We start from the raw sequence: 12,858 nt of genomic DNA, 5'->3' as shown, positions 1-12,858 counted from the left end.
GTGGGATAAGACAGGATTCACGATATAATCTAATTCCACGCGGGCAAAGCCGCCGTCGGAATGATATTTTTTTTAAATAAAAAAATTGTTTAAAAAAAAAACACAAAATATATTGACGCATGTATTTATTTTTTGCACTCTATTATAATTGTAATTATTCATTACAAATAATCAAAATAAAATAGCCAGAACAAAGTTAGAACCTGGTAGGGTAGGTAGGCAGGTACAGCAATGTGAGACGAACACTGGCTTATTTATACCAATAATAATGTATTATAAACATTAACCCATTGACCACCGAGCGGCCCGATCGGGCCGAGACACAATAGATTTTCTATTGTGTCTGTGATCCGAGGACTGACGGATTAAATTAAGTTTACTTTCTAACAACAAAAATACATAATATTAGCTAATGTGAAAGCGAATCAACCAATCATCCCACAAAAATGAAATGTGCACACAAATATTCATCCAAATCGGTTCATGTCATTAGGAGGAGTGACTGCAGCGCCATCTTCCGGGCCCAATTGTGTTTCCAGATCACCCAGGAACTCAATTTAATATACTTACACAAAATTTTTCGAAATGAAAACTCACATTCCTATGTAAATATGAATATAAACCTGTTTTATTACTAAGCAATTTCCCGCACAGGTGTAGTAAGTATAAATGAAATAAATATCAACATCAAATTCTTTATACAACATACTTATCTACCACCTTCTAAGAAATGTAATTCTTGAAATTATTTCGTATTTTTTTTAAATATAATACTACTCCAATGAGCTCCTGTTCCATATTATGTCCACCATAATTCCACTAAGTTCACCATGATTTTTTATTTCTTTGCACTTTGTTGCTTTTTGCTAAAAATGGAATCATGCGATAAAACCAGTAGAGCTTTGATAACATACATTTTTGACTGAATAAAGGTACTTACGAAGGAGTGGATTCACATTGTGAACAATCAGTGGGTTTATTTTCCTTCTGGATTCCGGATTTCTGAACAGATTATTTATGCTATAAATGAAAAAATCTTACACATTCGTTATGTACTTAAAACAGGGGTACATATCAAACATCGTCTATAATACAATTATCATCAAATTTAAAATAAAACCAACTTACTTCATTAATTTGTTCCAATTGTAAGCATTCTTTTTCCTCCAACATTTATGTTTCTTCTTCTTATTTTCTTTATTGTCCCCATTTGTCTCATTTTGTCTTATCGTGTTGTCACCCTTGTTTACGATTGCGCGAGCGACACAAGTTCCCCGTGTGACGGCCGTAGCGGGAATGACTCGTGCAGCGATCGGGGTAGGAAGGTACAGGGCGGCTCTCGCTATATTGGCTGGTCGCGCGCTAATTTCAAGTATTTCTTGTTTATTTCAAAACCATCGCATATTTCAAAATTCTAACACGGTAGACGTATAGGTTGTATATTTTATAGTTAATATCCAAAGAGTCGTAACTTTACGTTTGTTATTTTGAAGATGCCAGAGATTAAAAAAAAATAACAATGCTAACTTTGTATTTTTTTTCTATCGAGAAAATATCATGGAATCATGTTTCTAAAACGGTAGACGTATTGTGTTACTATTGAACTTTCTTGTCAAGAATTTTCATCACGACAACTTTAATAATATAAAAATTACGAAGGTTTGAAAAGGGCCGTAAATGTTAGAAAAATTAATTCATCACCTTAAGAAAAATACTTCTTTATTAAGGAAGCACTTTTGTAACAATCTTTGTCCAAATCTTAAGGACTAGAATAACTATCTTTCGCAAAACTTTACCAATTTCGTATGAACATTGAGTTATATATGTATCAGAATTGTATAGTATATGATATGTTTTGAACCCGCAAAGGTAAGTCCAATTATATTACTACCATGAATGTTAGAAGCTACGACCTTTGTCTGTTGCTCATGCACAAAATTTTAAACCGAATTGTTATTAGATACTAAGTACATAGTCGGGTAGGTATGAAATAATAAATCTTTGTATCCACACACTAAGGGCTAACCGCTAAAGTAATAAGTGATCACTTAAGAATTTCGTGTTGGGCTTATGCATAAAAGGGCATTAAATTTTGCACTTTTAATTAAATATATCTCACGTAGCACGACCGCCATTTTGAACATTTTAATGCTCTTAAATATTCTATAGTCATAAAAGCATAGTAAATTATGTCTCCCCAGGGCACACGCTTGGAGACATCCCGACTTTGTGTAACTTTTTAATTATTTAGGGTTGCCTTTTGATATAGTACATCGGTATTGTTGGTACAGACTTGCGACGCTATACATATAATTAAGTTTAAAGTATGTGGTAATATGGGCATAAAAATATGTTGAAGTGATGAAAAATGCACGTTTTTTCTAGTTTACATCATCATCAGCTCATATTTTTTCCACTACAGGGATAGAGGCCTCATAAGTTTCTAGATTTAGTTGATGTTAATTAGCACGAAGCTGTACGATTATTGCTTGTAATTACTGATCGCAGAATAAATTCTTAACACGATTAATCCATAAATACTTATTTTTATCCATACCTACTTATAAAGTAAAAAAAAACTTACATATCCGCGAATATGCGTGTTATATATGAATTTTCATAATGCATAATATATACCTAATACATGCAAGTAAAATTCGATGGTATCTTGAAGCACATATGTCATAAGCATTTATTCATCCACACAATATATAAGTACATGATGAACCAAACAATCTTCAGTCTCTAAAATATAACTTGAATTAGGCGGTGCAGGTGCGCGTTGAAACCAATTCTACAAATGAATAAATCTTAATCTACTCACATCGCATTACATAATCCAGTAAAGTCAATTCATCAGTCAAATAAACCCAATGATTGCTATCGACAATCGAGTCGAATCGTCGCTAATCGATTCACGGTGTTTGCTCGTTTGCGTGCGCTGATTGCGAGACATCAAATCGAATAATCGGTATTATTCGATTACGATTTGCGCTGTTTACATCCCTTGTTCCAGGTCTAATTGTTTATAATACCCGCGTAATAGTGTGGATTTTCATTGCTTTGTATGTGTGTATGCTGTGTTTGCATTTTGTAGATTCTAGGATTAGAGCTTGTAGTGATAAAGAACGCCCAAAATCGAATATTCTTAATATGTATTACTTTTTCAAGTTATAACAACAAACAATTTTTTTAGATTTTGTATATTTTAGAAATAGGAAATTAACAACTAATTATATAAATACATAGTACAATTCAAACTAAAATAGTCAGATATAGGTACGTCTTCGACACCATAATTGTTTACCTGCTCAAATTACCAAAATATTTTGTAATAAAATATTTATCTAAAAGCGTTAAAAATAATCCTCTTCTTAACTAAAAGAGAGGAATAAACCGAAATCCAAAAACATTGTTCTCAATGATTTAATTGTACGTATCCCAAACCACGATTTCGCGCAATCAACTGAACAAACATAAAAATATATTCGACAAATATCACTGAACTCCCGCCAATTACGTGATGGGGTAATTGCTCCATTTATCAAGATTTCAATCTTAATACCTCTGTTTTAAGGTTCATTTTTGTTTATCATCATGGCTATTGAAATTGTGTACATCATTTCTTGAATGTGTGAGACCTATATTTAGGAATCGCTACTGATTATTGCACGCCTCATAAGCGAAGCGTTGAGGTGGGTACTACTGTCACTTCGCGCAAAACATCTGATTTTTCAAACTTAAAATGTCTTTATGTATCATACATTGCACTTGTAAGATAATACATACACACACATATTAAGAAAAAACACTATTTTTAACATTCATGATATTTTTGATGTCATTTTTGTTATTTAAACTAGTTAAAAAACAGTTTAAAAAAGTTCTGTCTTGGACGTCCGTGTGTCTGTATGTGCGGATCCTTTTTCTTGTTAACACGATAGCGACCGAAATACTTTACTAATCGAGTCTTTTTTTTTCTCTTACGCTTGAGTATGCTCAGGAATAGAACCCTTTCATTTTTCAGGGTCTGATTCGATGTGGTTTAATTGTTATTAAATAAACAAAAATAATAATTAATAAATAATTATTAAAAAAAATTATGAGGCGTGCACTTTTGGATTTTCCAAATTATTTTGTATTATCCCATGAATACAAATGGAGGATAAAATATATTTTGTGTTTCTAAATAAAAGATTTATTGGACCTGAATATGTACTGACCTTGTATGAATTCATTAAGTTTTTATATAAAAATTAATATTCTGGAATATTAAAAGCAAACACTTATTTTCGCTAACAATATTATCCTCTATCATCATAAAAACGTTCCAACTAATTACAATTTTATTATCTTATAAAATAAAATAATGTGAAAGAAACAAACATCTATTGAACGTAAATTAGACAGATCTACTTTTTTACTTCTCTTATAAAAAGAAAAAAAAACATACTGACTCATAAAATAACACAATGCGCTTGATCTGACATTACACATAATTGGTAGCATGATCGGATTATAGTCGCAGCGGATATGGCTCTTAACAAATTACTCCCGACCACGACTGCGGACATCGCGTTTTTAACTCAGAGATTGTTCCCAGACGTAGGGCATGTGTCTGGAGGAAATTATGTAATTAAAATATTGCAAATATTGAGCATGAAAATATAGGTTTTAACGATTTGATTAAATATTTTTGATGTCACACTATTTGTGACTTCTTTGAAATCTTTAAAATATTAAAAGGTAAGTATCTACTTGTTTTTTGACATTAGAAAACGTGCATGTTTCCCGAAATACATTTCTCATCTATCTATACCTATACATTTTGTTATAATCCCATATCTTTAAAAGCAAAGTTAAAGATGAAAAAGCACGCAATGTAAAGTGCCCCTTACAAATTTAATTCGCAGCATCGTCGATTATTCAATTTAAACAGCTCTTATTGAATAACGGATGTGTTAATTGTCTTCACACTCGCACCTGCCTTTCCTTGTATTCCTTTTGCTATTTCTTTGTTTTTTAAATGAAGCTGCGCTGTTTTTTTTGTTTTGCGTTTTATCCTGATAAAGGGTTGTTATAAGTTTACGAAGATTGCTGGTTATTAGATGAACCAATTTAAGTATACCTATAGATTATTTTTCCGACCCAAATATCGACCAATAGAATTGCACCATTCGACGTCACGTGGTACAATTTACATGGTATTATACTGATTATTTTTCCGACCCAAATATCGACCAATAGAATTGCACCATTCGACGTCACGTGGTACAGCCTACATGGTATACTGATAATTTTTTGAAAATTTTCTCTGGTCGTTGACGTCAAACTGACAGGTTGAATTCAATTGTGAAATTATTGGCCGACATTTGAATTGGAAAAATAATCCCCCGAATACCACACGAGCTTCAAAATTATCTGGCATTTCCCTCAAGTCGTCAAGTTTTTAACCTTGACTAAAAACTTGACTCCTTCATTTGTTTGCAACGAACCTATCGGAAAATACCCGATAATTTTGAAGCTCTTGTGGTATTATAAGTGATAATTTTTTGAAAATTTTCTCTGGTCGTTGACGTCAAACTGACAGGTTCAATTCAATTGTGAAATTATTGGCCGACATTTGGGACGGAAAAATAATCTCCCGAATACCACACGATCTTCAAAATTATCTGGCATTTCCCTCAAGGTTCCCTGCAAACAAATAAAGTCGTCAAGTTTTTCAGGAAAAATCACTCGCGCTTCGTGCTCGTGATTTTTTAACCTTGACTAAAAACTTGACTCCTTCATTTGTTTGCAACGAACCTATCGGAAAATACCCGATAATTTTGATGTTAGTGAACTTAGCAGATCATTTTTAGCAGATCAAAAAAAATGTGAGTTCTTATCGCGTGCAGTTGAGTTCTACAGTTCCTGATACTTTTTAGAAATAGTTCTGGCGTTTTTACCTTAAAAAACGACATTTGAAAAAATGATCTGCCAACTTCCCGTAGCAGATCATTTTTAGCAGATCAAAAAAAAAAATGTGAGTTCTTATCGCGTGCAGTTGAGTTCTACAGTTCCTGATACTTTTTAGAAATAGTTCTGGCGTTTTTACCTTAACAAACGACATTTGAAAAAACCCGACCTGGACCCGGCTTAACGTGATGCTAAGACGTAATGCTACGACGTGATGCTACGACGTGATGCTACGGCGTGATGCTACGGCGTGATGCTACGGCATGATTCTACGGCGTGATGCTACGGCATGATGCTACGGCATGATGCTACGGCGTGATGCTACGGCGTAATGCTACGGCGCGATGCTACGGCATGATGCTACGGCATGATCCTACGGCATGATGCTACGGCATAATGCTACGGCATGATGCTACGGCATGATACTACGGCATGAAGCTACGGCATGATGCTACGGCATGATACTACGGCGTGATGCTACGGCGTGATGCTACGGCGTGATGCTACCATTTTTTGCTACCATGCTACCATGCAAGAACTCACATTTTTTTTTGATCTGCTAAAAATGATCTGCTAAGTTCACTAACATATAATTTTGAAGCTCTTGTGGTATTATAGTGATTATTTTAGTATGTCAAATTGGAATTGATGTTTGTTGGATATTTACGTCTGTTTTTAAGTTAACAGGATTTCATCCCAGTTTACCCAGTTTCAAGTAGCTGTTGTGAATTCTTCATTTTGGTATACTGTTTCTTAAATCGTTCGATATTTCCCGATTTTAAAGTTATACGTCTTACCTACTAAATCGATAGTTCTGTTTCTTTCAAGGCTATAATTTTCACTATGTGTAATAGAATCAAATGTGTATTCGATAGATTTTAAATGTCACTGATTTCTAACATTATGAATAATGAAGTAATCTCACACCGTCACACGTAAGCCCTTTTAAATATAACTTTTGAACAAAAAGCGAACGCGAACTATAATTATCCTTACGTTACCCAAGATCGATTCAAGGCAATTACAACCGAAATGTCAACACAACAAAATTAATATTTGAATGTTTAATCACCCTCCAGGATATGACCTGGCCGACCCTTTAAATATGCAGGCGCAATTAGGGCTAGGTATACTTGGGTAATCCTGTAAGCTTATTGGCTAAATGCTTTGCACGTATTAAAGTTTATTGTAATTGTAACTTGGAATCTTTACGCAGTTTTATTAATATATACTGAAGAATTTTAATTTTTAAATGGTTCATTCCGTGATGTTCAATAGTTAACTTTCTTGGAGATTATAGAAATGGGTTTTAATGCTTTTTTATGGTATCAGGTATTATAGATAGGAGCTTGATTATTTAAGCACTCTACTGTTAAAAATTGTTAAGTTTTCTCTATTCATAAATGTTGAAAATTCCTTTTCTTTTGCACAAAATTCGAATTCAAACTTGGAAACTTGCGTCTCAAGGCCTACACAATCTACATACAAGTTTTCCATTCCCAAATTCGCTTCGTCAAAAGTACTTAGCGTCACGGAAAGTAAAGCCATTACTTCATTTATATGTGGGTATAATAAAAGTAGATCCAACACAAGTTTGTAAGTGTGTCTGATGTTACACATGCGCGGTAAATGGGCCCGTTCTTTATTCACTTAGCGAAGTAAGGCTGTGGACACATGGCTGCGTGATATGTTTTTGGCACAGACATGTATATATAAGTAGACAACGCAAGTACCGCGATCTGTATGAAAACCAAGCGTGTCATATTTTTTGTACTGACCTTGACGCGTTATGACGTCACGAGCGCTTTTTAGTGATGTTAATTTCATTTTACGCTAAATCGATTAGGCCGCCACTCGCGCGGCGATTCTAGTATCGTCCTATCCCATCGAAGTAAATCGAAAGAAATCAGATCAAACTAGATCTATGTCTAAGAGGTAGTCAAATAAATGAATCGTAATCGATTACTAAATCGATTCAAGACAGAAAAATGATAATTACCATAGACAGAGGGATGATAAAATAAAGTTATAAACCTTTTAATATTCTAACAAGTAAACTAATGTGTTTTAGCTTTTTCTTACATATGCCCATTGAGTTACCAAGTACTACGTACTAGAGAGGCCATCGAAAGAAAGTAATGAAACTGTCAATCAATCAATCTTTATGTCCCGTTGCATCGATCCATTTTCCTTTTATGTTCGGGTTACTTGGAAAACTGAAAAAACAAACATAGTCTAAGCAATAAGGAGTTTTCTTAAAAAACTCCCAAGATGACACTTTAACTAATGGCGTCCATGTCATAATATTTATTTTTAGTACCTTTGTATTAAAATACTTAAAAGTTCTAGGTCAAGTCGTATTAAATGACAAAAAAAATCTATGCCTTTTTTTCTGAAAAATTGCTCCTTCAAATTATCATTTATCTGTTCGATTATAAAATCGATTAGAATCGAGAACTGTTGCATCAAATGAACATCACTAACCACAAAATTGGACAGAAAAATGAGAACAGAAAAATGAGAAGACGCTATTCATTGCTTGTTATCATACGACGCGATCTTTACCGTGCCAAGTAAAAGCCGCAATGTATTCCGAATCATTTCGTATGATTTGGTATCCGTGTTTGTCACGATCGTTTTCCACAGATATTCTTTATTTGATTTTAAAATAAATAGTGCATATTCTGATTAGAAAATTACTTACCGGTGGAAGGAAACATCTCTGCTAACTCGGCCACTCACAGCTGTGGAGTTTCTACAGTTTATAACGGCGTAATTCGGCATTTTACTTTATTCAGCTTCACGTCTTTCCTTGGCGAACTGCAAGCGCGGACTGAGTGTAGGCCAGCGTCAAGTAAGTTTCATAATCGTAGTTTGGACACGGGAAGTACATACACTCGCTTAGTCTATCTTGATATATGTCCGTGGTTTTTGGGTTGGAATCGGGATATAAGTTTGATTGATGCTTTTTCGGTTGAGCTCTTCAACCGATTTACAAAAAAAATTCTCAATTTCACTGCTTTTTTTCGATTTTTCTATTTTTGCTTTATTTTGAAAGCTAGTGACTTCGGTTAATCCTTTTTTAGAAAGAAGCTTTTTGTTTCGATTGGCATTTGATCTTCGATGATAACTTTGAGGTATGTGGGGCAAATAAACGAAAGTTTAGTCCGTTGATATATTCTTATCTATATTTAATGGCAAATGTGACAGTCATCTTAGAGATATGTAGCTTTCACTGGACAGTTCCAGTCAAATCAGATGTATTATATATTTTATGTAGAATTGTATATCTCATTTCTAGAGAATATTTTAAGCATGCTATTAACAATGACTTTATATGTATGTTATAAATTAAAATGAACACAATGATAAAAATAACTTAAGATTCTCCTAGAGCTTTAAATAAGCAGTGTTACATTTCTGTTATCAAATGTATTAATATTCTTATTGAAATAATTATTACTCATATTGTATTCCTATAAAATACCCTTGAGTCTTGGTATACAGATGAATCACATTGTAACGTAGTATGGCCATTAATCATTTTCATGCTTGTAAAAATAACATTTCTCTTTCACTCCCAAATGATTTTACATACGTGAGAGCGAGATGATTCATATTTAGCCAGAAATCATTCATAGGTAATATGAAACAACAATTTCATTGTATTTCACACTTATCTAAAATAAACATTAATTTTATCATAACATTTAGATATAGGTATATGCTATGTTGGTATTGATAAGATTAGAGCGACAGTGTAGTCACCCAGGTTAAACGACAATTAATACAATCCTCCAATAAGCCATAACTTTGATATTGTCTGTCTAGGTGGATATTAAGGCAGATGTCAAATCGTAAGGTTTAAGCACAATGGGCTAAAATCATGCTAAAATAATATAAATAATTTATCATTGATTGATAACTTCTAACTGTAATTTGTACACGTGTAGTCTAAGTATGATTTTTTTTGATTACACATATGACTTCACACAATATGTCTAAAATTAACGCGACACTGTACTATAAATAAACATTTTGACACCACATACTATAAAATTGTAAGAAACATAGATAACGAATTATTTATCCACGACATTCAAGCATAATTCCAACAAAACGTGTAAAATGACTCAACAAAAAGCCCAGAGATCATCTTATACTGGTTATTACATTACGGTGCGCGCGCGCATTATACAGTCATTGTAGATGATAATTCATGGCCCACAATAGTCGCTATAAACATTAATGTAGTATTTTGTAATCCGTGTAATCGCTATAGTCGAGTGGAACGCTATGAATCACTCCTACTCGACAGAAACTCGGACCATCCTGTATTTAACTGTTACATTGCCAATATAATTTTTTTTATTGAGTATTAATGTACTAAGATGAGTAACAAACATGGGTTACATTCCTGTTAGACTTTCCGGAGGGAGTTTTAAGAATTTCAAACTATATGAAGTTGATAATCCCAACCTTTTTATGGAGTTTCTTGCCGATTCTTCTCCATAGATACTGCTTTCCGAATCGGTGATAAATGTTAAAAATACTTATGTAATAACGATTCGAAAGTGCTACTAAATAGTAGTCTAATTGAACAAATGAATGTTTGAGTTTGAGTTTGAGCTTGTAAATACTTGGACATCAGCATGGCTAGCTCTAAATGATTAAATATTTTTTTGTTTTTGACTAATTTTCCTATACCAAAATAACTATTTATGAGTGATGAGTTAAGAGATTCTGTGAGTCTAGCCACCTCACTCACGTGCAAATTTGTTACTTTGACGCGAAACTTCTAAGAAGTTGGAATAACCCTTCCTTGAACAAACTTAACTCCAATAAGACCTCGTAACTCTCTGCTAACTTACACAAGAACATCATCAGGAAAAAACATATTTTTTTCCACATAAAAATAGTGGCTAAAAAGTACTTTCCATGCATTTATTCCGCCACGTTATGAGATTACACTAAGTAATTAAAATAATATCTCGTTGTTTTCAAAGCTTTAATAATATAATTTAGGGTTTACAGAGATTTGGAGTATAATTTAAAAGCACGAACTCCCATCGTGTTCGCCTTTGATATAACATTATCAGCTAACCGGATCAAAAGCGAATATTGTGGCGAAACCGAATGTAGACATCTTGAAAAGGTTTTAATTAAGCTAAGTGAGGGTCTCGCCATCAATCGAGTTAATGCCTGCTTCCACCTGAAACGGGAACTTTTTCCACGTCATTCGCTCAGAATTGAATCTACGTACTCAAACGAGCTTGAAATTTTTATACACGGATTTTCTGTGGGAAACCTTATTAGTGACGGAACTGTGCAGCCGTTAACGCGTGCTCTACGCTCTACGGCTAATGCCTTTACACATTTCACTGGATTTTTAAATGAGACACATTCATAATCTAATAGCTTTGAAACATTCTGCGTCGTAATGTTTGGGCAATAAATAGGTTACTTGGTGTGCATCGTTTATGTACCAAAAATGTTAGTTAATTCAATTCAGCAGTTTAGTTTTGAAAGAAAAATATTTTCGTAATTCGTATCAATGCAAATATGTAAGTAATTTACATTAAATTGACCGTTTTACGAATATAAATGCACGCAGGTTTAACAATAAAGTTTTTAGTCAGCTCTTTTTATTAAGTAGACTTTAACAAGTTGCCAATCTAGGGAATTAAAAGCCAAAATCTTGCAAACGCTGCATTCTCAATAAATGACGGCGCGAATGAAATTTCATACATATTTTTGGATTTATAAATGTTGTTATTAAAGCTGTATCGCTGGAGTCAAATTTTTAATTTGAACCTCTCTTTGTACGTGAAAATTCGAAATTGCATTTTAAGTTTTAATTCAAATAAAATATCATTAAAGTAAGTGCAGGCCGCCATTTCGTAATAAGTCTCAATTTTGCAAAATGCTCGTTATTTTCGTCGCCGACTTTAATTTCATTTACCGTCCCTTTGTATTATTAATTGCGCTTTCTTACACCACTTTATATAAGCTATGATTAAAGACACGACGTCGCCAGCTAAAAATATTCAAAGAGGTGAATGTTTAAATAGGTCGGTTAATGCGGCCTCACGCGCCTTCGAGGCGCTACCCGGTGGAGTTCAGGAGTGTCCTCCGCTCTCTTCTTTCCACAAATTAACCGTGCTTTTTAAGTTGGCCGGATGAATTTTAAATTAGATTAAGCCTCGGGCCGGTCGTGACGCCGCAAAGATATGAATGATGACTTCGATGTACCGCGACCAGTGTAACGTGACCCCTGCCGCCTAGAGCTTTGTTGGTTATTCGGTATTGGTTTAATGGACGTTAGTATTAAACGTATCACAGTCATTATGGAATTAAAGCAATCTCTCTGTTCCGGTGAAATAATTGAAGCTTTTTGTTGTTATGCGATGTGAATGTACTCCAGTACGCAGTGACGCAACGGTACTCGACAGATTTCCTGGATTCGATTCCCAGGCCTGGAATGTTTCGAGATGTACTATTATTGAATGGGATTGAGTTCCCATGGTTGCAAATTGTCGGTACTTTTTTACCTTGTTTGATACGTCGTTAATATACTTCTTATTTATACCATTTACCATTTGACATTGTAAATTGCTCATCATTTTAGACAAGCATGGGTAAACTAATGTTTGATTTTTCTAGACGTATTTCATAAGGTATGCAGAAAAAATTTAACTATTACGATTAACTAACTTTTATGGAGTAAGAATTTAATTCTGAAATATCAATTTTACTATCACTTGCATGTTTAAAATATTGCTATGATAATATGACTTATTTCAATGTCTACCTAAGAAGGTAAGGCCTTACCCTTTAGGTCACCAGTCGCCACACAAATATTTATAATAGATTTTTAGCTCTTAATTTTTTCTTTTTTTT

General features: G+C 33.7%; 1 protein-coding gene and 1 long non-coding RNA gene across 6 annotated transcripts in view; one reads left to right on the top strand and one right to left on the bottom strand.

The window, feature by feature from the left end:
- The window catches only part of LOC149490122 (uncharacterized), a 225,467-nt gene that overhangs the window by 48,896 nt on the left and 163,713 nt on the right, over positions 1 to 12,858 (top strand). The gene's annotated exons all lie outside the window — the stretch shown is intronic.
- Positions 411 to 1,472, bottom strand: LOC149490124 (uncharacterized). Its single transcript, XR_016317587.1, has 3 exons — positions 1,129 to 1,472; positions 941 to 1,020; positions 411 to 866 (listed from the first exon to the last, which is right to left on the bottom strand). It is a non-coding gene; the product is annotated as an uncharacterized LOC149490124 (long non-coding RNA).

Source organism: Colias philodice, chromosome 2 (assembly GCF_061535455.1).
Source record: "Colias philodice isolate Cphi_HAF_F1 chromosome 2, ilColPhil1 Martin Lab GWU primary, whole genome shotgun sequence".
NCBI classification, from domain to species: Eukaryota; Metazoa; Arthropoda; class Insecta; order Lepidoptera; family Pieridae; genus Colias; species Colias philodice.
Note: the sequence above shows the minus strand (reverse complement) of the source record. Positions and strands in the feature narration are given on the sequence as shown.